The sequence below is a fragment of the Rhinolophus sinicus genome, chromosome 18 (genome assembly GCF_057876585.1).
Source record: "Rhinolophus sinicus isolate RSI-liver-muscle chromosome 18, RSI-T2T, whole genome shotgun sequence".
In the NCBI taxonomy this organism is placed as follows: Eukaryota; Metazoa; Chordata; class Mammalia; order Chiroptera; family Rhinolophidae; genus Rhinolophus; species Rhinolophus sinicus.
Window position 1 is genome coordinate 70,120,163 of NC_142518.1, and position 27,209 is coordinate 70,147,371.

General features: G+C 38.1%; 1 protein-coding gene and 1 pseudogene across 1 annotated transcript in view; one reads left to right on the plus strand and one right to left on the minus strand.

Moving 5' to 3' along the window:
- On the minus strand, positions 1–26,669 carry LOC109438751 (nucleosome assembly protein 1-like 1; annotated as a pseudogene).
- IL1RAPL2 (interleukin 1 receptor accessory protein like 2) overlaps positions 1–27,209 on the plus strand; it is a 1,393,053-nt gene that overhangs the window by 274,588 nt on the left and 1,091,256 nt on the right. The window lies entirely within an intron of this gene.

The window sequence follows — 27,209 nt, forward strand, 5'->3', positions numbered from 1 at the left end:
CTATATAAATAATGGAAAAGACATGTATATGGGCCAGTGATTTTTATTAATATCATCGTCATAATCATCATCATCATCATCATCATCATGTACAATCTTGAAAAGGGCCTGGGGTTTTAATGTTAGATAAGCCTGCATTTCATTTATGGCCCTTGATACTTAGTGTTGTACTTAGAGTCAAGGTAGGTGACTCATCTGAGTTTCAATCCTGTCCTCTGTAAAATAAGGATAATAATTGTTCCTTTACACCATTTTAGTATTAAATGACACAATGTATGTAAATGAACATGGCAAGTGATAGGTGGCTCAATAAATGTTGACTTTCTGCTCAGCTCTTCTTTAGATGCCCTTCCCAACCTCATTGTAGCAAGAGAGAATTATATTTTAATTGAGTCTGAGTTAATGTGTTCACTAATTGTTATCCTCTGTCAATGGGACAATTTTAGTCTAGCTCATATATGCATTTGTTATTTAACTGCAGTAAAAAGTATTTGAGAGGGAGAACACCAATTGACAGCTAGATTATTGATTTCTGGAATGAAATGTAAGCAAAAATAACCACTCAAGCTGCATTTTTCTGTTGTTTGCTAAATATCTAACTGGTGTATGTAGAGAAAAAATATGCCTGGTGATTTCCAGTATGATTTTGGCATATGACTCTGGTAATCTAATTTTCAAGACCTGTATGTAAATTTCAAGTCCTAAAGGTACCTTTTCTAAAACAAACAAGTAACCAGAACTACAATAGCTAAAATGCTTTGGCTGTAAGTTTGTCTTTAACAGTCACTAATTTATATGACCAAGGGGACTTATGTTTGTAATGCCATCCCCTTTAAGAGCTGAGGTTTAAACAAGTGAGTAGCATGAGTTATAAATGAATTGAAAATCGCCTTCTGTTCCAGCCCAATGCAATGGTCTGAGTTCTACAATGAGCCCGATTTGGTGAGGTAACTTATGTCACCAGGAGGAGCTCTCTACAGACTGCTCCATTTGTCACTGCTGTCCGAAGGACACAGTGGGCTGGCGAAGTTGGAACTCTGTAGAATTTTTATGGGGCTGCATGCATGTGGTGGTTTCCCTTATCAGACTGTAATTCAATAAGAAATTTTATATATATATATATATATATATATATATATATATATATATATATATATAAAACTATGTTTAAATAATTCTAGGGTTGTGACACAACCTGACCAAAGCCACGAGAATTAATGCTGACACTGGGATATTACCTTACCCTGAGAGCAGGTTGGATGAGGGGAAGGAAAGGATTGGTTGCTGGAGAAGAGTCTCTATTCATGATGGAGTGTTCATTTGCATGGCTATTTGTTTGGGCTGCTTTGGTCTGTGCCATGTGGCTCAATGTAGTGATTTTTCATGTTAGTTTCTCTCTATTGCCCATGCTTTCACCTTCCTTTTAAATAAGAGAGACCAAAACACATAAAGGGTGACCAGAATCATCACATGAATTTGTTCCAAGAAAACAGGAACCAGCCTTTTGGAATGGGTTCTGCCATTTGCCCCCAGAAGGGTGAATGGTCAAAGAAAATCACTGGGGACAGAGATCAGGTCAGGAATGGAAGGGTTCTTTGAACATTTTTTTTTTTCAAAAGGAAAACTGCTTTATTGTTTTCTGTTGCACAAGTAACATGTCCTCATTCTACAACTTCAAACAGTGCAGAAAGGTACAAAGAAGAATAGAAACTGTAAGAATCATTGATTATAATCCCTCTCTCCATTCACCAGAGATAACATGTTAACATTTTGATAATATTTCCTCTGTCTGTCTCTGTAATCTTTAAACAGTGGTTTGTATGTTTTTATTAGAATAAATTTCTAGAAATGTAATTCACATTTTAAGAGCTTGTGTTTCCTATAGAAAGATGAACCTTACCAAGACAGGGCTAATTTACACTGCATCACCAGTGTGTGAAGGTGCAGAAGAAAGGTAATGGTCTCCATTTATTCAATAATGACCATGTGCCAGGCATGGCTTTAAGCCTTTTGTATTCATTAACTCATCTAATCCTCACAATAACCCTATTAGATGGATGTTATTCGCATCCTTTTTTGATAGTTGGAGAAACTGAGGTTTAGAAAGTTTACAAGGCTGGTCATGAAGTTGAACCAGAATGTTGAATCAGACTTTATTATAGGAGAAAGGAATATTCTCTCTCTCTCTCTCTCTCTCTCTCTCTCTCTCTCTCTCTCTCTCTCTCTCTCTCAACCCACCAACCCTCCATTCCCCTCCATTCCCCCCACTCTCCTCCCCCTCACTCTCTCAGAGCAGGGTCCAGGGACAAACAACCAATGAAAGAAGAAATGAGGAGCCTAGTGGGTAAGCAAAGAGCCATGGGAGTTCTAAATAGTTGTGGATCTTCAAATTTAGGACTTTCTAGGCAAAGATGTCCTTGCTCGTTCATTACTAAATAAAAAGAAAATAACTTTCACTTCAATGCTGGGCTTCGTGAGTTGCTCAACAATAAGAAGAAAAATAGAGACAGATATATACACAGTTATGCATGTGTGCAAACACACACACACATACACACCTGGAAAAGAGTGCCCCCATTCTGGCTTTGATTCTTACTTTCTCCTTTATCTTGCTCAGACCAGAACACCAGAAGGAATACCAGTCTTCATCAAATGAGGCACTCCTGCAATTTTCCAGCATTAAAATGAAGTTCGTGCATGAATGTTCATAAATGCAGTGCTGGATAGAAAATTGAAGGTCTCTTATCATATTCTGCTAAGCACTTTGTATGAAGTGAGAGATCACATGAATAACTGTCTGTATGACCTTAGGCTATATACTTCTCTTTTCTGGACCTCAGTTTCTTCCTCTCTAAAAGATGGCCATAGGACTAAATTAAACTTGTGGGCCTTTTAAGCTCTAAGATCTGATATTTTAATCAGTTCCTAACTGCTTTTTATCAATTCCTAACTTTTAATCAGGTCTCAACTGTTCTGACTTCGGGTTTTTCTCCTGGACTTTTCTGATTTTTAATTTCTCATGACCTCTCAAGGCTGCTTAAATGATAACTTGTCTAGTGATGCTGGAAATTGTTCTGTTGAAGACTTTGGATGATAAAAAGTGAGTCACTTCATGGTCTATCAAATGGGAACAATTAAGTCCCTGTGGTCTTAGAAGAGAGCTTATCATGGTATTTTTGAATTCTCGACATAACAAAGGATGATCTTCATTAAGATTGTTCAAATCTCATTTTTACAAGAGTCATTGGGGCACAAATACATTAAGTGATTTTTATTTCCCAAACACACACCTAATTAGTAGTAGGGACATGATAGAACCCAGATCTCTTAACCCTTTGTCTAGAGTTGGGTTTCCCAAAGTGTATTCAACTTGGGACAAGTCTCAATATATTCTGGGTGGGGGTGGGGACATGGGAAGGAGGATTCTGACATCAAATAAGTTTGGGAAACGCAGCCCTGTCTGGAGAAGCCACATACACATTGATCTCTGAGAAGTCCTATAGTGTAGAATTCTTTGAAGCTTTGTTTTCGCTAGGTTTCTCAAATATATTGAATAATGATGATGAAATGATATCAATTATAGTAGTCTCCTCTTAGTATATCCTCCCTCTGTGTTTCTGATATTATTCTAAGTTTTCATATATATTGATATGCCTCATGAAAACGCTGTGAGACTTTTTATCATCCCTCATTTTTTTCTTTTGAGAAAACAGCCAAGACATTGAAACCAGAATTATTGGGGGGATCACTGCATAAATTATATAAATGTCTAACCACAGTGCTGTACACCAGAAACTAATATAAAATAATATTGAATGTCAAATACACACACACACACACACACACACACACACACACACAGAGTACCAAACAATGTATACACATTTTAAGAAACGAAAACTGTATTAAAATTGTAATACTCAATATACAAGTTCGGACAGTTAAGTTTGGAAACTCATCCTAGAAAAAGTGCTACATAGCTCATTGCTGAATATCACTACAGTAACCTCTGAAATACTCCCCTTGGGAAGCTATGCACGGACACCAGCACCTAGTCCCCACTTCAAAGCAATTTTGGAACTCTTTCTGGAATGGCCCTCGGAGCTGTCTTCATGTTACCCTTGATGTCCTGAATGTCATCAAAATGTCTTTCAATATTTCCTCTCTCTTCAAGTAAAGAAAAAAAAAAGTTGTTGGGGTCCAGATCAGGTGAGTGGGGAGGGTTTTCCAATACAGTTATTTGTTTACTGGCTAAAAACTCCCTCACAGACAGTGCTGTGTGAGCTGGTGCATTGTCGTGATACAACAGCCATGAATTGTTGGCAAAAAAGTTCAGGTCATCTAACTTTTTCATGCAGCCTTTTTAGCACTTCTGAATAGTAAACTTGATTAACTGTTTGTCCAGTTGATACAAATTCATAATGAATAATCCCTCTGATATCAGAAAAGGTTAGCAACATCATTGCAACAAGTTCGTGAACTTAATTGTCAGACCTTCGTATACCTATAATAAATGATGAATATAAGTCACGTTCGACTTCTGCAATTACAAGAGGTGCTCAAAGTGGTTACCATCAGCGTCCAGATACTCCTGATTATAGCAAACAACTGCTTGAGCAACGTTGGCCAAAGAGTCCACTTGTATACATTTCTTTTTGGTACTCTGGATGTGTGTGTGTGTGTGTGTGTGTGTGTGTGTGTGTGTGTGTGTATAGTACAGCATAGGGAATGTAGTCAGTGGTATTGTGATAGCTATGTGCAGTGTCAAATGGATAGTAGACTTGGTGGGGTTATCATTTTGTGAGGGGTGCAAATGTCTAATCATTAAATTGTTTTTGTACACCTGAAACTAACAATACAAAAAGAAAAATCAAGACATTGAAAGATAAAGTAATTTGTTCCCAGTCACACAGCAAGGACAAGAGGACAGAGCTGGGATTTCAACCAAAGCAGTTTGGTTTCAGAGCCTGGGCTCTTAAATCAGTATGCTTAGCTTGCCACAAAAAACTTTTGTACATGAATGAAAAACCTGTTGATGTCCGGTGGAACCAGTATTCTTCAAGAGCATATGTCTTTGTCTATTCAGCTGCTATAACAAAATACCACAGACTGGGTAGCTTATAAACAACATGAATTTATTGCTCATAGTTCTGGAGGCTGGAACATTCAAGATCAACATACCAGCATGATAGCATTTTAGTGAGGGCTCTCTCCCTAGTTTATAGCTGGCACCTTTTGGCTGTGTCTTCACATGGTAGAAGGGGCAAGGGACCTTTCTAGAGCATCTTTTGTAAAGGCACTAATCTTATTCATGAGGGCTGTACCTTCATGACCTGGTCACCTCCCAAAACCCCACTTTCTAATACCATCACATTAGGCAGTAGGATTTCAATATATGAATTTTGGAGGAATGGAAACACTGAGACCATAGCAACACGTTAAGAAATACTCCTCTAGAATTACTTCCAGTATGCACAGTGAAATGGGATTAGGTAAAATATCACAAAGCTCTTGAGTAGCAGAGCTGGAATAGACATTAGAAATCATCTCTCTTGGCAGAGGAGGAGTCTGGGACCAGGAGAGGGAATCTCCAACTCCAGGTGTATGGCAGCTGAAACTAGAAACCATGGCTCCTGATTCCTAATTCAGTAGTATTTATTTACAAGAAATCTTTGGAAAATGGGATAAAAGAAGTCTCAGGTTTTCTCACTGTGGGAATTTGAGGACCATATATATTATCCCTCTTACTCTCTGAGCTTATAGAAGGTGACAACAAGACATGGGGTACAGAGAAGGAGCTGGGTACCTAGGAAAGAAGGCGGCCATTGTATGAATTGATGTGAGGACCTTATTCCTAGTGTCTCTAGCATAGAGTAGGGACTAAGCACATTGTTGTTGAATAGAGAAATATGCTATTAACATTGTTATAGCATTTTATGACTTACAGAGCAGTTTGATAGTCATTTTTAGTGATATGGTAGGAGAGACAGTGCAAAGAGACCTAGACAGTGGATCATGGGGCTGGAGAGGGGAGAACCATAGTAGTCCAAACAAAAGAGTGGCTGATTGTTGTGGAGGTTGTGAAGAGTCCTGGAATTATTAGAATAAAATTGGTGATTTGGGGCCTGGCCATGGTAACAGCTTGCTTAATCTTCACTTTATTTTAATTTATTTAAAGGATGCCTCCAAACTTCTGCAAAAAGCAAATTCTTAAGGGACGTTATAAAGTATCAGGGATCTTTGAAATTGGGTTCCATCCATCAATGAAGAGAATTTACTTTAATAAATACCCAAGAGAAGTAAGATCCTAAAGTAACTGTCACTAAACTAGTCTCATATCTCCTAGTCAAAGTTCACTAAACTTTCAAAAATTCATTAGCCAACTAAATGTTGGAGTTGCTAAGACTTTGATTCTTTATTCAGGGTGATTGGAGGTCATATTTCACATTTTCCATCTAGGGAGCTGAGGCCATGGTGGGAGTGGCCACTGCGGAGTTCTGTCATTCCTTAAGGCCACATGTAGGCTTCTTGACTGTCTCAGGCTGTGGACTGCCATCATTTCTGTATTTAGGTTTGCTTTTTCTTGCTCATAATTCAGGTTGGGGGTGAACTAAATAGTATGTTTCCTCCACAGGCCTATTGAGAGGTTGGAAATCTGCTTTTCTGTCTCTAGACTTTTTTTGTTTTTTTGAGTTTTCAATTTATTTATTGAAACCTTATACATACGTTGTTTGGCTGTAGAATTCTAAAGTCATAATTTTTTCCAGAAACGTTTTTATCCCATATCGCAGAACAATGATTATAGCAAAGGAATACATAAGTCACTCAATTTGCTTCTCAGTGTGTCAAATAGAGAATTATTTGCTCATTTGGTAAATATTACCTCATCTGCTTCTTCACCTTCTTCATCATAATCATGACCCCCATCTTCAGGAGCTTCTCCAGTAAAGTATAACACTGATCTTGGGATTATATGCTCACGTAAAAAGTGACCAATTTCAAAGTTTGCAGCAAGGATAGCTTTAGCATCGTCATTCAGATCTCCACTCTCAGGAACTTCATGAGGGGCAAAAAAAAATTAAAGAAAGAGTGACTGGGGTGTGGAGAAGGAGGCCCAAGATGGAGGAATAGTAAATAATAATAATAATAATAATAATAATAATAAAAGAATCATTGAAAACTCTTTTGGTCACAGTATGAACTGTCCCATGGCCCTCACATTTCTGCTTCTTTTTAATGATTTTCACAGTGACATTCTTCCCTCTTTTCCAATCTGACTGGTTCCTTGTACGACCTGTATATTCTGGTCCATCAAAAGAAAAGGGATCAGAATCATCTGGTTCTGACATCATCCTATATGTCTTTGTCAACACTTCATTTGTGAAATATTCACTGGCTTCAACGTGAAATTCTAAGACAAAACTCATAGGCTGGCCAGCATCTGAGAACTTCACTTTAATATTTTTCTAGTGCTTCAGAATAGGTTCGTCATGTGCCTGCACTATATCACTGAGCAAGTCAACGTTGTTAAAAACAGTCAACCAATGTTCAGGAATTCCCTTGGGGTCTTTTTTTTTTTTTTCTTTATCTTTTTTTTCACCTCCAATCTTGGAATTTTCATTTAGTTCCTCCAAAATTTCATCTTTTTCATTTGGTTTCCATTGACATTCTTTTTCGGTAGGTTCATAAATTGCATTATGATCTCGAATCACTTATGAAATAAAGGCCGATAGGGAACAGCATACTTTCTTTCAACAGCATGAGCTTCCTCATAGAACTTGGCTTCTATTTATGCACATTTAACTTGAAGGTTTTTGAGAGGATTCACTCGCCTTTTAACTACCCTAGGCAACTTTTCAGTGTGTCCTGTTGGTGTTTCTACCAGACCATCATGACTTTCTTGGAGGGCCACAAGAATTTGAGGATTTTACATCATCTGAACAGTCAGCTGATGTGCTTTGATTTTTATTTCTTCACCAGTTTCTTCTTATTATACTTCTTCAACATCACACAAATCTTGATCAAGTTCAGACTGTTCTTTGTTGTCAATGTCTGCCGTGTTGTAAGAACTCCAGATATCGGTGGCTAGCACTCACAGCAGCATCTGCCTCTAGACTCGGACCTTCAGGAGGACAGGAGGGCAGGGTCCATATCAGTACTCTTGACTGTTATGTCAGCAGTATATACCATGAAGCCTGGAACACAATATGTGCTCAGTAAATAATTGTTGAGTAAGTAAATGTTCTGTAGTGAAAGGTGAGTGGCAGAAATCATCATTTACATCTTTGTAGTCTACTCAAAGTAGACAGTCATGATTTTTGATAATGTTTGTCATGATAATTGGGTCTAATTTCCAAACCTCACCTGTAGAAGTTAATTAGTTACTGTGTAGGTTCTATGACTATTAGTTGGATAGGAGGGACAGTTGGATGGCAGAAATAATAGTTTTTTCTAACCAGAACCTCTTAGTGACAATACATATTAGATCAGTAAATGTCTGTTGAATTGGAGTCAAAGGAAAATGATACCCTACATTTGGATTTTCGGAACAGCAGGTATTAATCACCCTCCTTCACTACTATCACTATACAGATGAAGAAACCCAGGGTCAGTGACTTATCATGAGCACCCAACTGGTTAACGATTTAGCTGCAACTCAAGGGAAATCTGCTGTTTCCCAGTTCAGTGTTCTTGTCACCATGCTTCACTGTTACCTCTAATCAACAGTGGAAGGATTTGCCTCAGAGCTGCGGCCCTATTTCAGTGCTGGGAAATATCTCAGAGACTCTGTAAACTTTGTAAAGGGCTGTCAGTCAACTTACCTCTATGCCAGAGCCAACTGTATTCGAGAAAGTTCTACCAAGTATGAATGTATTACTTTTGTTTCTAAGTTAAAAAATATTAGAGGAGGAATATGATATTACCAGGTGCTTACTGTAACAGACAGAATAGAAAATATTGGAAAATGTAGAGAAGTGTTCCTTGCTTTTTAGCAGATTGCAGTTTTATACCAGAGATAACATGAAAGTGACAGCTTCAGAGAACAACACTCTGATATAGAAATGTTGGGAATGTGGCACAGTGTTTAACTGGTGCTGGAGTTCAGAGGAGTGGGGATCATTAAGTAAACTTCTTATGATGACAATATAGTAGATTTTGAGAGCAGACTTCAGCATTCACATTTTGTTGCAGCTTCCTCCTTTCCCGTTCACACCTCTTTTCAACAAGTTTGATGGTGGTGAATTCCGTAAGAAGGGCTCCTATTGCTACCACTAACTCATTTTATTGATTTCCTATCCAGTGACTCCTTAGGGAGGAAGATGGGTGATGGAATTCATAATGTGATAAGTACTTGAATGCCTACATCTGGGAGATAGAGATATTTGTACACAATATTATGGAAATAGGCAAGCTTACATTGAGAACAGTTTTATTAAAAAGCAAGCTATGTTTTGATTTGTGTGGAGGGATTTATTCTGTCCTTCGAATCAAAATTTTATGTTTTCATAAATATTTGTCTATATGTAAGTAGTATTTCCATGAGGGAGTAGGTAGATTGAAGTGGTGATAGTGCTAAAGATTATCCCAGTGATAAAAATTAATGCATATTTCCCCTTATAGTTCAGAACAGGCAAAGAGTACTTAAAGTAAGAGGCGTTTACTTGAGTTAAAGAGTAGTTTCTCTGCAATCGTGTTCCCTTTCCTCTTTTCTTTCTTTGAGTGATTTAACATGTCCTATTCAAGGCCTTTCTTGCTCTGCTGTAGTAGTACTATTTCTTTATGGACCTCCACATGTTGCTGCATGTGGAACAGTTCAGAGATTTGATTGAAACATGACCTTGATTTTCCCACTAGTTCTTCCTTCCAAATGAACCTACATCATAGGGAAGTATAAAGTCATTTGTGGGAGGGGATTTGGGAGTGAGGTTCCCTTATTTGGAGTCAAATATTTCAGCATTCTGGCCTGGAGCCTGGTGGGCAGCAGGGAAAATATACTCCTTTGTGCCTTCCCAGACTGGCTTACATCAGGGCTGCAGAGCATATATTATGAGCTGATGTCACTGGGTAAAAATAGGTTTATTTTGACCCCTAGGAACAAGTCATCTCTGAGGAAAGAGACAGTTTCAGCAGCCTCATTGATGAGCAGAGCTGAGAAGAAATCGTTTGTTTTCATGGAGGGGGAAAAAAATCTTAAAAGCAAGACCTCGCCCCCTAACTTTTTTTTTTTAACTTCACAGCTGAATTCCCTCACCAGTAAATCTTAATTTCACAAACTCTGAAGCTATTATTGCATGTGTCTTTTTTCTTTCACAAGGTGCAAATCACAACAATAAAAAGTGATGAATTGGGTTATTAGAAAAGGGAGCAACTGTGCCTTTTTAGGGCCCCACCTAGAGGACTGGTTCTGTTATTTGGATTTCTCCAGGAGTCCAAATTCCCTCCTTGGAAGCCATTGGGTTATGGGGTATGTATAAATTTGTTTGCTGTAAAATTGCTCTGGTTACATTGGAGACTCAGACATACTCTTGCTCCTGCTGCTGGGACTTAGCAATTTGTATGAATAATTTGTGTGAACAAATTGTCCCTGTCTGTATGGAACCTGCAAGACTCTTGTCCTTCATAACAAAAAGAGGATGTCATCTTCAGGGTCCTCACTGACCAAAATGGGCAAGTAGCATTGAAACAGATGGCAATCTGAAGTTCCTATGGTGGTTTCAAAATCCAGGCAGGTATTCTGAACAAAAAGACTAATGAAGAAGTCTTCCCTGTATGCGAACCATGCTAGGGAAAGCATTTGATTCAATTCCTACTTCTCTCTGTGTGCTGCTGACCTCATGCAGGGATCTCGCTTTCACTAGAGCAATGCTGATCCTTGTGACATTTGCAGGGAGAACTCTAGGCTCGAAATCAGGAGACCCAGTTCTAATTCCATCCCTGACATTAACTGTCCGTTTAACCTTGAGAAACTTATTGCACTTTTTTGTGTTTTATTTTCCCTGTCTATGAAATAAGACTAACAATATCTGCACTAGCTATTTCACAGGGACGTTGAAAAAATGAAACAAGGAAATGGGTGCTCTAGAATCCTTTGAAAGATGAAAACAAAAGTGTTATTCAAACTACAGGTATGTGGGGAAATTATTATTGTTTAATATCTTTATAGCTCTTCAAGATCAAGCTTTTTGGTGCCTTTGCTCGGAGAAAAAAGACAGCTGATGCAAGGCACTGCCACAGATATTATGGAGAGTAAGTAGGGAAGGGCCTGGAGAAACTGGACCTTTCTGGAAGAGTTGAGCAGCAGAAGGAAACAAGAACATTCATGGGCTGGCCCAAAGAGTAAAGAAGGCTACTGGGGCCCTGATTTAGACATTGTGCAGCTATGAGAAGGAAAGTACTCCCGTGCTTCCAGTGAAAAATGTTGCTATCAGAACCCACTAATGGTGACTCCTCATTCTCTCCTCCTAGGGAGAAAGAGACGGCAGTGGGGAGACATCCTTAGAAAAGTGTTCAATGGGTAGGGTAAGGCCAGGAGTGCAAATGCTTGGGGGAAGATGGTGGTTCTTCCCATTTCTTCTCTCCCTTACAGTTATGTAAGATCTCTTATTTCTCCATAAAGACCAAATCCTGCTTCCTAAGTTGTAATTATCTCTTCAACCCCCAAAACAATATTTGCTACAACCGAATTATAGTATGTCCCGAGGAGTTAGTACTTCTCTCAGATTTGGTACAAGGCAATTTAACCTATGTGATAAAGGGGGCTAACCTGACTTGTGAGAGCTCTGTCTCCTCTTTCCCCCGTGCCACTGAAAGAATGGTTGGAATGATGAGGGCAGTATTTCCCTCCATATGTTCTGTCCAGTACTAATTTCTGTAGGTGTTCTTTTTTCCAGAAAAGGGGTTACATGGTCAAATAAATTGGTAAATGCTTCATGGTATGGTTCCCTCTAGGAAATTTGCCACGCATGTTAGGATAGTGAAAACACTGAGAAATTTAATGGTAAAGAAATTGGTTTAACTTTGCTTAACCCAGCATTTCATAAACTTATTTTCTTTTGGAAGCTCCCTTTTCATATAATACTAATCAGAATTTCTCTTGTTCAATAGAAGGCTTTTGAGAGGCAGATTCATTTTCTAATGCAACCATAATTCTGGTTATTATCCCAGATAGAAAGCCTGAGGTTTGCTGATTAGCCTTCTCCAAGATTAAAATCATCACACTACGACAATGATACAATCAGGACAGTGATGTTTTCTGTCCCAATAAACTATTAAAATACTAGGATAATTTGACCTCTCCATTATAAGATAGCCAAACAATGAAAGTAATCAGCACATACTGTGTGCTCCCTATGAGACAGCCAATGTGTTCAGCACTTTCTCTGGTTACTTTTAAGTCTAACAACAACCCTCAAGATAGGTTAAGAGGTTCCCCATTTTAGAGCCCAGGGAACTGAGGGATAGAGGTTAAGTAAATCACCAAAGGTCGCAAACATAGTAAGAGGCAGAATGGGGGTATGAATTCAGATCCATTTAACTCCAGAGTTCATGAGTTGGATTTACAATATTTCAAGTTAGATCTTGACTCCTAAGCAGAACATGGCATCAAAAATTTCAAAATTCTGTATCTGAATCATGTATCAACCAAGACTACAGCATTCAGGAGCCTATCTTTTGGTTAAGCGGGCCTCCACCTGCATCACCAGAGTCAGTGTGAGTATTATTATAGGTATCACTCACCTACAGAACAGCTAGTCAGTTTAAAATGCTCTGAGAATCACAGCATGAGTATCTTTAGATTTTTAAAAACTCCTTTTTGACCACTTTACTAAGTTTTAAACCAATTTTTCACTGCCATTGCTGGAGGCCCTCTCATTAAGCCAGTTGCTTGGTGTTTATAAATATAATGTCTTTCAAATGAGTGTCTTTAATTGTTTGTGTTCCTCCTCAATCTCACTAGCACCCTGTCCATTCCTTTCTCATCGCTCTAGAGAGTCAGCATAAAGCCTCCTTTCATGGACATATGGAAACAACTTCATTCCTCCAGACAAAGCTGGCTCCAACTCAAGATGGCACCCACCTATTATAGCTTACTTTTATTACACATCTATTATATGTTAGGCATGTCCTAAGTGTTTTACATGGATTAACTCATTTTATAATCACGACAACCCTATGGAGGAGGTATTATTATTTATCCTCATTTTACATATGAGAGAACTGAGCATCAGCGGGGTTAAGCTACTTGCTCAAGATTATACACCTACTGTGTATTCCCCGAAAATAAGACCTAGCTGGACAATCAGCTCTAATGCATCTTTTGGAGCAAAAATTAATATAAGACCCGGTCTTATTTTATTATAAGACCATGTCATATAACATAACATAACATAACATAACATAACATAACATAACATAATATAATATAATATAATATAATATAATATAATACTGGGTCTTATTTTACTATAATATAAGACCAGGTCTTATATTAATTTTTGCTCCAAAAGACGCATTAGAGTTGATTGTCTGGCTAGGTCTTATTTTCGGGGAAACACAGTAGTAATCTAGTTCTCAAATCCAGGTCTGTATGACTCCAGAACATGTACTATTAATCACTATATTATACTAGTCTTGCTACACCTGGGTTAATCTTTCCCCCACCAGAATCTCAGCTTTCTAGCTCTGCCACTCTGGTCAGTAACTATCTAGTTCAGTAGTTCTCCAACTTGCTTCAGTGTGCATCAAAATCACCTAGAAGCCTTGTGAAAACATGGATTTCTAGACCCCTTCCCCAGAGCTTTTGGTTTAAGAGATGGGGCAGGGGTACAGGGATGGGAGTGGAAGCTGAGGATTTGCATTCCTGACAAATTCCCAGGTGCGGGTCCTAAGACCATACTTAAAACCACTATTAACCATTACTTTGACCAACTCTTTTTTTTTAAATTTTATTTTATTAAATTTATTGGGGTATACAAGGAACTCATGCAACTCAACAACAAAAAAAAACCCAAACAACCCAATTGAAAAATGGGCAGAGGACTTGAAGAGACATTTCTCCAAAGAGGACATACAAATGGCAAATAGACATATGAAAAAATGCTCAACATCACTAATCATCAGAGAAATGCAAATCAAAACCACAATGAGATATCACCCAACTCTTTTTTATGAGCTGGTTTTCTCTTGAAAAAGACTTCTTTTTAGTGTTTCTTAAAACAGAGCAAAATATTTCTATTTTGATCCACTTAAAACATCATCTAAAATGCACATCTCCAAGTTATTTTTTTCCAAAGTAGTTTCACTGTATTATGCCTTGATCAGATTCATGAGCAGTAGCTTGGTACACAGGTGTGCTTGTAGGGATTTACCTCCAAGTAATTCCCCCAGTGGCTTGCAGCTCACCATTAGCAACATCCCTTAAATACTTGAGGTGATATTTAACTTGATTAAGGAAATGAAAAGTGGAATCATATCTACTATAAGAATACTTAATGAGAGGCAGTATGGCTTGCGGATTAAGTGCATGGACTTTGCAGTTAGACAGAGCTGGGTTTGAATCTCAAGTTTGCCACTTGACTAATTGTGTAACTGTGTTCAAGTGATGCAACCTTTCTGAGCTCTATTCCTTAACTGTACAATGCATGATGGTAGTATCAACTTCATGATGTATAGAAAAGATTATGTATAGGTAGCACACTCTACCATGCCAGGCATAAAACAACTCAATAAAGAGTGCCTAGATTTTATTAGTGGTTGCCAACCTCTTATCTTCAGATCTGTGATGCACCAAAACGTTTGTACAAGGGCTCCATGACACTGTGCACACAAGTGTCTGCAGATGGAATCAGTAAGAAATAGCACATATATATGTACAGTTTTTTCCGACCTAATTAGATGCTGATTTCATTAATAAAATACAAATTAATTTATAAATACTACTGGATTTATAATAACTTTCTGTCATTATGTTGTATTTACATTTCATCAGCAGCTATGTAAAGATCAACTTTTTTTTGACATTTAAGAAGGTGCCTCCGTTTAAAAAGTTGTGAAGCACTGTTTTATCTGAACAATTTATTAAACCACTATTCACCAGCAAAGAGCATACCTCTGACAGAGGGGAGTCCAGGTCACTTTTGATAAGCAAAGGAAACAGAGGAAGTTACAGAGCATGGGGTTATTGCTTAAGGAGGACATGATCTGCAGGGCTGCGGTAGTGGAGGCCTTCTGAGACACTAAGGGCCAGTGTGAAAGTATCAGTCAGGGAGGAAGAGGGAAACAACAGCTTTTGCCCAAATGTCCAGAGAATCCACTGACCAGCTGATTTGTCCTTAGGTAACTGTGGGTCTCAGGTGAACAACCATCCACACCAGTGGTATATTCAGCCTTCCAGAGGGACCATGGAAATCATTAGGATAGCAGTGTCTCCCTCTGGGACTTGTGTGCCTAATGCAGGGAAATGCATTGCCACTTTATTCTGATTACATTATCTAGTCAAATCACTTCAGCACGCCCAGCACACAGCCCCCAAAATAGGACAGAATTGGTGGCAGTCATAAAATTTAGAGTCGCTTTGATGAAGTAATTATGTTTAGGGATTCAGGCTCTGATCGCTACTTAGATTTTGAGAAAATATTGCTGGACAAGGTGCTGAGCAAATTCAAATTGTCATTAAGAAGACTGTGGTTGGTATCATTAAATTATATCCATTATTCAGATAAATGTTCCATGCCCTCTTAATTGTCTGCTTCCTCATTGACTTACGCAGTCAGTTTGAGATTTTTTTATTTTATTTTATTTATTTATTTTTTGTTTTTATCTAATAGGAAGAGGACAAATGGTGCTCATATTATCTTGCTGGAACTTCATAGATGCCATAAATATTTGTAAATCAGGATAGAGTTATGTATGTATTTTCGTGGTCTATAAGTCCAAGTTTAAGTTTGCTTTCACATTTGACAGTTTGGTCATGGCAATAGTATGCGACTTAGTAGCACTTTAGGGTTGATTCAAAGGGAAGGAACAATTCTGTTTTACGTTTTTATTTCTAGGAATAGCTGAATTCAGTTTAATGTAATTGGTACTCAAAAGACAGCTATTCAACCCTTTCTTTGTAGTTTTCCACATTTTCATTTTCATTTCCACTCGTTTGTATATAGGCCATTTAAAAATGTATCTCTATAACTATTAAAAAAAATGTGTCTTCAAATTTTCCTCCCAGTAGATTTTACAACAAACATTTACTCTCAAATAACTTCCCCCTTGCAACCTGAATGCTCCTGAATTACTTTGCCCTCCTACCTATCCCTCCTACCATCCCTTAATGAGGGCTCAGAAAATGCAAACTCACATTAACATCAGCCTAAGGAAACAGTATCAGGGAAATAAATTGATTTCCAATGAAAAGTTACATCATGTAGTATATAGCTGGATAGAACTGATTTGTAATTTAGCTGTTTATTTGTAGTTAATGTTTCTACTGTTGATATAATTAATAACTTTTATATGACTGTAATCTACCCATATACACATTTTTGTGCATGCATACACAATTTTAAATCACTTCAGCCATTGTATGCACAGTTTTATGTTTTACTTTTTCGATTAACACATCGATATTTTCACATGTCTGTCCATAGTGTTCATGATTCTAATTTCTAATGGCTGCTTGATATTCCATCTTGTTGATCTAACATAATTTACTTAGCCATTCCTCTTATCTGTTGTGTTTTGCTTACCTGTTGTATTATTTATTTATCTTTTGTTAGAGTGGCTAAGCAAAAATTTGACTTTACAATCATAGTTCTCTAGAGTATCAATCCCTGGGTATTTCTGTTTGACTTCCCATCTCTCTCATTTCTACCTAGGCTGGTCTGAGCTCTGCCATATAAAGTTGGTAACCTAGTGAAAACTTTTTACATACAGTATAAAGTTGCAAAGTGATACCTATAGTGCAGAGAGCTCCCTGTTTGGTGTTTCAAATCATCTCATTTAGTCTTCTCAACATGTTTATAAGGTCTTGAATTATTTACACACTCGGGATGAAGGAAGATGATGAGTGGGTAAGTAGGTTTGTTTGCTGGTTGGGAGGAAGAAAGGAGAGAATAATGGAGGTGATGCACTTATAAGCTTATAACAAGCTGTCTTTCCAGGAGGGTAAATGTGTTAGGATATCCTTTACTTTTCCCATCATAGGTTTGACATTTGGTCTGCACCAATTCCTCTCTCTGAACTATAAAGCTCTATCCACCCTGGGCATACAATGTGTTAATTTCCAAGTATTTCGTGCATATGTGGAAAGACTTCATTTATACCCATACTTGTTTGTCCTCAGGTTGGCAGTGAGTCATCTTGCAAAAATACAGGGAAATCAGTGAGATGAGGGACACCTTTGATTAGGATCTTCTCTGTCAGGCCCTTTTTGAATAGGTGCCAGCTTCCTACTACTTGGGGCTCTCAGTTGTGCACAATAGAGTCTAAAACATATCCAGGTAGGAACATATTTTTCCCGCTTTTGAGGTTAACATTTGAAACGTTTCTAAGTGGGGGAAGTTTCCTATGCTTATCCTGATTTTAAATTCGATTCAAACTCTGCCCCCCATTTCCAAGAAACATCATTTTCTATCCTGCTTGAGTATTAGGTTACTTTTTTTCCCCCGAGGCCACCGGCCTGAAGACTTCTTTAGGATGCTGCTAAAGAATGCTATCATAGTTTATTCATTCTTTGCAATTCCATCAGAATGCCTGATATTTTGTTGAAAAATGTGGATACCAGACTGATTGACCTAGCTTTGTTGTGATCAGCAGTTTTCAGCAGTGACTCCCGAGGTCTAACTTTGAAATTCTTGTACATTTGATCGGTAAAAACAGAGTAGAGTATTGAAATGTGAAAAGAGCTGCTACTGTGTGGGTAATTAATGATCTTATTATACCACAGTAGTTTTCATTGTAGTGGGGACACAGAAGGAGTTCAGAGACTCTTTTTGATGGTCATGATGTGAACAATCAGGAAGAGAGAGTGAACAAACTTTATTTCACAGAAGGTTCTGGTGATAAGTAGTGAATTTAACATATATTCAAAATTATTCTATTTTTCTCCCTTTACATCAATGGGTCAAAAAGTATACACTAAGAAGCTGCTCTATTTAAGACCATGTGCAAAGCACTGTGGGAGATATGGTGATCTATTAAACTGGTTCTTCTCCCTTCGAGCTTTACTTCTAGTTGGGGTGTCAAGTCATGAAAAATTAGGTAACAGAGGAGATAAATAGTTCAAGGCAATAATGGAAGAGGTGTCATGAGCCAAAACATTATTATTTGACAAATGAATGGTACTGACAAGTGTTCTAGGAGTTGTGAGAAGAAAGAGCTGAGAGGTGTGCTGATATAGTACCTTTTATCTGGCTCTTCTCTCTGCCTGAAATATCCATTCCATAATCCCTCCCCACCTGTAACACTCCCATTTATCTTTCGAGATACCATTCAGTCATAGCTTCCTCACTGCAATCTTTGTCAACTCGCCCAAACAGAGTTAATTTTGTTACCTTCCATGAGCTCATAGAAACTGAAACTCACTGAGTATAAGAACTCATATTTTATTACTGTAATTATTTGTTTATACATTAGACTCTTCCACTAGGTAGAAAATCTCAAGAATAGGGACAATTTGATATAAATTTATCTTTTTGTTCCAAAAACCTGCTTTACAGTTGGATATATGAGTATAGTCAGGGTTTAATACATTTGTTGAAATGAAATTAAATGAATGTAGTGGAGAGAGCACTGGATTTGGAGTTTGAATTAAAACAGTGCCTGGCATAGTAAATGTTTATTTTACTGAAATGTGTGTCATTTTACTTCTCTGGACTGCGCAATCTTAGACTAGGAGTGGTTTTCAAAGATTTCCTATAACATGATGATGATGATGATGATGATGATGATGATGATGATGATGGCAGTTAATGTTTGCCTGCAAACCTGCTATGTGCTAAGCGTAGAAGATAGATTAGGTCTTTCAACCCTCAAAATTATCTTTCAACCCTCCAAATAACATTACATGGTAGATACTACTATTGCACTAATTTTCCAGATGAACAAATCGAGACTCCAAGAGGTTGAATAATTTGCTCAAAGTCACATAGCTAGATAGTGTTGAAATGCGTACTTTAGTTCAAATCTTTTTGAACCTAGAGGCCTGTGCTCTTAACAGGTACACTAGTCATTCTCAACCCTGACTGTACATTAGAAGCACTAGGTGGTGGCCTAGTGATGGCCAGGCACAACTCTCCTCGGATTCTCGTTCAGTTTGCCTGGGGAGGGGACTGAACATTAGCGATTTTTGAAAGGCCCCCAAGTGAGTGTATTGCCCCACAAAGTTTGAGAACTACTGCATTATATTGTTCAGCCTTTGAGACTGCAGCTCATCCTTGTGAAATGGAAGGATTTAGATGGTCAAGAGAAAGAAGCACATTCTAGATCAGAAATTTTTAAGCATTAAGATGATGCACAACTATCTGAATGTGTCTTATTTATCTGAAACATGAGTCCTTTGTTGTATCAAAGCTACTTGGAGCTGAGTGCATAGACCAGACTTCATCCCTGCTGCAAATGCATTTTTAGACAGTTTCAATACAATTTCCCAGTTTCAGAAAGAGGTGGCTTCTTCACTGGCTTGTGCTGCATCTCCTGCCACCAACCAGTCTTCTGTCAGTGATCAAGGGGACACACTCTTTCCTTAGATAGGGATGGTAGATTCTCTTTGTCCCATACTCTGGACTGCAAACCTGCCAATTTCTGAGCAATAGTTTTAATTTGTAATTTGTGAATCAAATTACTTGCTTGAGAAAGCTGGAGTAAAAGAATTTTCAAAAAGACACAGAATGGCCTCTCCTTACTTTATGGTACAGCACATGTAACAGGGCTTTACAGGACACTTGAAAACTTTCCTCTCTGGCCAGTGCACTAAAACAAGCAGCTTATTTGGGGTCTTGGCAGCTGCTGCTGCTGATGTTGGGGGTGGCTTCCTAAGGACAGTATCCCTGAAAGATAGAGAACTGGAAAGACATTGGTAGTAAACCAGCTGCTGACTAACTCCTGAGTGTTCTGAAAGACTCACTGCAGTAGAATTGCCAGGAAAGGGGCACCTTGATTAGGGACATTTCAGAGTGCTCAAATTGTTTGCCTTTTATAAGCATACCACCTAAACTCTGCTGGCAGTACACTTTCTTCAGACAACTTAATCTTTTGGCTAGATTAACTGCTTAAAAATACAATTATCTAGCTGGGAAGGGTGATTTGGGGGCTTTGTGGTAATGGGATCCAGGGGAGGACTGTTGTTCTCTGTAAGTTGGAAAGCAGTATCTTGGCATGGTTGCCTCTAAACATCTTAGTTGCAGAGGTTTATGGTGCTGAAAAGGGAAGAAGATCACCCTGGGTCAAACCCAGATCCGTAGAACTCAATTTATTCCCTTTCAGTTTTGAAAGTTTGCTCACATCAAAATAGACTGTGGCAAATGGTGTTTGGATTTGGTTACTCTTTGCACCTTGCTAGAATCAACTCTGGTTTTCTTTTAAATTTTTAAATTAAATTTATTGAGGTGACAATGGTTAGTAAAATTACATAGGTTTCAAGTGTACAATTCTGTAACACATCATCTATGTATCACATTGTGTGTTCACCACCCAGAGCCAGTTCTCCTTCCATCACCATATATTTGATCCCCTTTATCCTCATCTACCACCCCCCTACCCCCTTACCCTCGAGCAACCACTAAACTGTTGTCTGTGTATGTGAGTTTTTGTTTCTTTCTTTGTTTGTCTTATTCCTTTGTTGCTTTCAGTTTTATATTCCACATATGAGTGAAGTTATATAGTTCTCGACCTTTTCTGTCTGACTTACCTTGCTTAGCATAATAATCTCAAGATCCATCCATGTTGTCACAAATGGCACTATTTCATCTTTTCTTATGGCTGAGTAATATTCCATTGTGTATATATACCACATCTTCTTTATCCAGTCATCTATTGAAGGACAATTTGGTTGTTTCCATGTCTTGGCCATCATAAATAAAGCTGCAATGAACATTGGAGTGCGTATATCTTTATAAATAAATGTTTTCAGATTTTTTTGGTATATACTCAGGGGAGGGATTGCTGGGTTATATGGTAATTCTATTCTCCACTCTGCCTTCCATAGTGGCTGTACCAATCTACTTGTCCATTCCCACTAACAGTGTATGAGGGTACCTTTTTCTCCACAGCCTCTCCAAACTTGTTCGTATTTGCCTTGTTGATGATAGCCATTCTAACTGGTGTGAGGTGATGCACCCATAGCATTGATAAGCAGATATTTGGCTGGAAAAGAGGGCAGACTCTGAAAAAAATGGTATGGTTCTGAGAAGCAGAACATTTATACTCTTCTCAACTAATAGTAAAACCTGTCCTGTACAATGAAAGATGAGATGGTCTAGATAGTGCTAAGGTACTGAATATTAGGGGATAATACAATAATGAAAAGCAAAAATATCCACAGAGATTAGGGGTTCTAGAATCAAGCACAGCCAGAGTTTGAATCCTGGCTCTACCCCTTGCTGATTTGAATGATCTGCATTAACTTTCTGAGCCATTTCCTCACCTGACTACATTTAGGGAATTTAATGAGATGATGCATATGTTGTTTAGTAGGTAGTGAACACTCAATAAATATTAGTTATTATTATGAGACTATGATTTCTTATCACCTCCATCACGGCCACATATTTTTTCTACCTTCATCCCAGATACTCAGTGTCACCTCAGACTCCATGGCTGCCATTGGCCCCTCGTGCAGTGCCCTACTTCTCCTGGAGAGTGAGTCCCACAATCCAGATGTTCTTTCTACCCTAAAACTTTACACTTTTGATTCAATCCCTTTGGATGATGCTTCCTGTTATATGGCAGTTGACTCCACTCTTTACCAATGAGGTGAACTCTGTGGGGCTTATTTCTTTAACTGTAAAATAAAAATGATATTACCTTCTTCATATGATTGTTGAGACGATTAACAGAGGATTCATGTAAAGGACTTAGCACAGTGCCTGGTCTATGGTAGTAATCTGTAAATATTGGCTGCTCTTATTTCTGTGTATTGTCAAAACAGGATAGTGTGTACACTTGAAACTTGAAACCTACATAATTTTACTAAGCATTGTCAACTCAGTAAACTTTAATAAACAAAATAAAACAGGATTGTGATGAGAATGGCAGAAAGATGCTAACGAACACAGGTTGAAATGATGTTTCTTTCATGGCAAAGGATCCGGAAAAATAGAAGAATGTTTATGGAAAGCAGTAGATAGGGCATCATGTTTCCAGATAAAAGTATGGCTGTCAGGTTTCCACACTTCCCTCTAAAGATGTGCAGCTGTGAACAACACCAGGTGCATGGAGTAAGGATTTTGACAGACTCTAAAATATCCTTTTGCTTTTATTTATTTATTATTTATTTATTTGTTTATTTTTTAATTCTCTTCAGGTCCCACCCAACTGATCTGCAGACTCTGGCTACAAATCTACCTACCCACCCTTCAGGGGCAAATAAATAATCACAACACTTCCACATTCTTAAGTATTTATGGGGAGACTAGATGAGGGGTAAATCATTTTTCTGGAAACATCAGATAGCAGGACAGGGCTCAGGCCAGTGTGGGGTCTATTCCTGTAGGGCTCTAGGGATGCTTTGGAATGGGGTTCATCTTTATTCTGAAGTAATAGACCTTGGTTTCAAATTGGAACAAGACATCTCTAGATGGGATGGTTTTTTTCCTTAGAAAATGCTTAATATAAAATAATGCAGACTTATAAAATATTCAATTATTTTGGCAGTGTATAAGTAGAAAAGTGAAAATCCCTGTTACTTCATCCATACACCTACCCTGCTTATCCCAAACCCACAGGTAACCATGTTAACTCTCTGTTGTTTATCCTAGATTTCCCTCATTCATATATAGATAAACATGCACGTCCAAAAATTGGATCCTACTCTAAGTATTGATCTGCTTCCCTTCTCACATAACAGCATGTCTTTGAGTTCTTTCTGCGTCAGTACATTAAACTCTTTATCCTTTTTTTTTATCAGCTTCATGATACAGATGGACTTTTGGGTTTCTTCTGTTTTTTCTCTTTATGAACAAAACAAATTTTAGATGATAATGCCACTTATAAGTTAATTAAATTCTCTAAATTCGCATAGTTATTAAGTGGGAGAGTCAAGATTTGGACCCATGTTGGCTGACCCCAGAACCTATGGTATTAACTGCTAGGAATTGCCTTTATTTCCATAACCTAATTACTTCTCATCTAGTTTTCTAATGTAGGCAGTGTTTATGTGGTATCAATAAAAATCTCAGAGTTGTAAGGGACCTTTGAGACAGGTTATTTATTCCAACCTCTGCCTCTACAAATGAATCATTAAATGGTTCCTCTTTAGGAAAAAAATCACTTCTGAAAGTTAATTTCCATAATATAAAACTCTGTTAATTTACTTGCATTTATAGTGGTTGAAGCTCTGCGTTGTTTAAGCAATAATTTATCTTGCATCCTTTATATTTTATATCACCATTTTTTCATATGCTATTCACAGCCTTTTGAAGCAGATAGGGTAAACTATTATTATTATGCCCATTTCACATATGGGAACACTTAGGTCCAGGGAAATTAAAAGCTTTAAATTTATATAGTCAGTTGCTGAAGGCAACCTAAATGGTAGGTGAATGGAGTCTTGACTTGCCCCTAAAGGCAGTGAGGAGTTATTGAAGCCTTTTGAATAGGGAAGTTGTGGGAGTTGGGTGAATGAGGGCAAGTAGATGGTAACATGATAACTTTAAAGCTTACGGCATAGGTGTGGCAAGAGCCAATAGAGTAAGTCAGATCAGCCATTCAGGTGTGAATAGATAAGGAGCATCAATTACCTTAATAGCTATCAGACTGGAAAGGAGGAGATGGATGAAAGAAATATTGGGATGACAATATTGCTAGAGATTGGTGACTCCGTGGAGATGGGGGACTAGAGAAAGAAAAGAGATAAGGATGACTGGGAACAAATTAGCCAGATTGTTTTGATAGTGGAACTGCTTACAAATAAGAAAATCAAGTTTGGAGTGAAGAGTGGTTTAAATTGAGACTTGTTGCGTGCTAGTGTTTAGGTGTCTAAGTAGAAATGTGCAGCAACCTTTAGAAAATGTAGGACTAAGATTTGGGTGAGGGCAATTCTGGATGTTCAGTCTCTGCTAATAGTATTCTATCTCCGTAGAGTAGTTCACACACTCAGGATAGTAGGTCTGTAAAGAGACCTTAAAACTCATCTACTCCAACTCTCTCATTCTACGTATGAGACCAATAGATGAAGTAACTTTCCCAGGACCCCAAAGTTCATGGGTGGTGATGAAAAATCAGATTTCCTGAGTGAGTCTCAGTTCCTTGCTCTTTCCTGATCGTTAGAGATTGCACACTGATAATGGACCACTGAGAATTGTGTTTAACCAGTATAACAGATTGTATTGCTATCCACAAATACTTGCTGCCTCTCTTTGGGGGAGGATTATACTTCCCCTTCCCATTGAAGTCAGCCTTGGCCCCATGATGTGCTATGGCCAATGACATGTGATCAGAGGTGATGTGCAATAGTTGTAAGAGGAAATTTAAGGCATGATTTAAGAGCAGAGTTTAAGTGCATGATTCATCAGGTTTTCTTTTCTTTTGCCATGAGGTCATTAATACTCTAGATAGAAGTAGCTTTGTCAACATGTGTTCTAGACTGAATATGATGTGGAGCAGAGACACAGCTAACCTATAGTAACAAACTTTTGTTGTAAGATTATAGGGTCATGTGTAAATGTAGCATAACCTAGCCTATCCTAACTAATACAGCCTATATCATTTAAAAAAAATGAATCAGTGGCTAACATTAAAAAATTTGGAAAGTTAACAGAAAAATCCATACTTCAGCTTTCTGATGAAAATTTGGAAGAGCTGACAAATTTGTCCTACTTATATACATGCCCTGCATTGGCTGGGGCTGAATAGCAACCACCCCTTTAGAAACATAAGTTGACTCTGTAGTTTACCACTAGCATCCAATACTCCCTAACTGTATCTTACACCCACCCATCTTTTTCTTTACTGATTCACATTACCTGTCTGGCCCTTGTAAGCATTTAAATTTGCCACTCTGCCTTTATGTCAAATTTTCCTGCTCCTCAGAGAGAAAATTCTAGAGATAAAAAGAACACAGGACTGAAGACAGAACTTTAAGTAATACCCACCTGCAAGGGTGAGAAAAAAGATGCCATAACTGGTTAGAAAAGAAAGAAGAAAACCAGAATTGGATAGTTACCCAAACAAACAAAGAACAAGGAAAAGAAGAGTCAAGGAGGGTTGGTGAACCTCAGGGAAAACTACAGAGTTCAAGAATAAAGACAGTGGAAAACAGCAGGTTATATGTGACCTTTGAAAGAATAATTGCAGTGTTTTGGTGATCATGGAAGCCAGAAGTTAAGAGATTAAGGAGCAAAGGGCTGCCGAGAAAATGGAGTTGCTGAGATAAAATTTTTCATCAATTTAGCTGAGATACAATTTTTCATCAATTTCATCAATTTCAAAAAATAGATAAAATTTTTCATCAATTTTCATCAATTGGATGGAGGGAGAAAATAATTAGTCTTTAGAATGGCAGCAGAATCAAGCCAAAGGTGTTATTCTCCTCTCTTTTTTTTCTGGGGGGGCGGCAAGGTGCAACACATGTTTACAAAAACATTGGCAAAAGACCCAGTAAAGGGGAACTAGGTGATTGAAGGAGCAAAGTCTGGAAGGTAGCTGGGAGGCTTGGATGGAGAATACAGAAGCAGTTAGTTTTGCAAATAAAGGATAATAGACTTTCATCTAAGTCTACTAATGTTGTATTTGGGATCTTAATAAATCACTAGTAGTGACTCAGAAGAGAGAAGTGCCTGGTCCGCATGGTGGGGTGGGGAATAATGATGACCTTGTGTAGGAGTTTATAGAAGATCTGCTCTCTCTGGTTACAGTCTTGAATGAGGAGCAGACAGGCAATGAAAGCTCTGATTACTGAGAGACTGAATGCCATTTGTGGCAGGAACCTGAGCCATGTGCCCAGAAACAATCTTGGTACTTTTCTGGCCGCCCTTTTGGTCAGATCTTCAATTGCACTAATAAGAAATGTCTCATCACCTATAGGTTAATGAGCTTGGGGAGGAAACATGCAGAGTTTACTCTGATGGCGGGAAGGGCAATGCAAATGGCTATTGAGAAACTTGAAGTGCACCTAAGGGCTTTGAAATTCATTTCAAGAAACTGCTCATCAGGAAGCACCCTCTGAAAAATGAATCCAGAATGACAAAATATACTAAATTCAATCGTTTTCAGCCTGTAATGCTGGACTCCCTGGAGGCCCTTTTGGTGGTCTGTGTACTGGGCCCTTATACTATTAGTATTTATAATATGACAGCATCTATATTTCTGTCACTGACATAAAATAGGCATTTAATTACGCTATATTAGCATCTCATTATTATGCTTGGGTTTGGATAAAAATAATGACTGACTTACAGACCTTCCCTGTCACACTGCACAAAGAGAGAGCCGGTGTGCATCATGGTGTTCATGGGGACCATGCTGTCATTTGCGCTACGAGCACAATGAGAGCATTGCCAAGGAATGTCCAGTGGGGTCCTAGTGGCAAGTGAAGAGAGGTAAGATGGTGTTGTGTTTGTTTTCATTGCTCTAACAACAGCATTTATGCCACTATATCTGGTAAACTCTGTTTTGTGAAGGCACGCAGTTGGGGAGGGTACTTTCATGGAATCTGAGTACTAAGTGGCCCATAGGATCGTTTACCTTTGGAAGAGACTGGAAGATAGAAGCAAAATTATAATTATTGCCCAGTTGTTATGGAGTTTTAGTTATTTTTCCATTCCTTCAGCAGGTTCATTTTTTTTTTTTTAATTTCATTTTATTAAATTTATTGGGGTGACAATTGTTAGTAAAATTACATAGATTTCAGGTGTACAATTCTGTATTACATCATCTATAAATCCCATTGTGTGTTCACCACCCAGAGTCAGTTCTCCTTTCATTTTTCTGAGTGTTGAATGAGGAACAGGATATAGAGAGGAGATTGGTAGTGTGCTGGTGGGAAATAGTCTGCCGCAGAA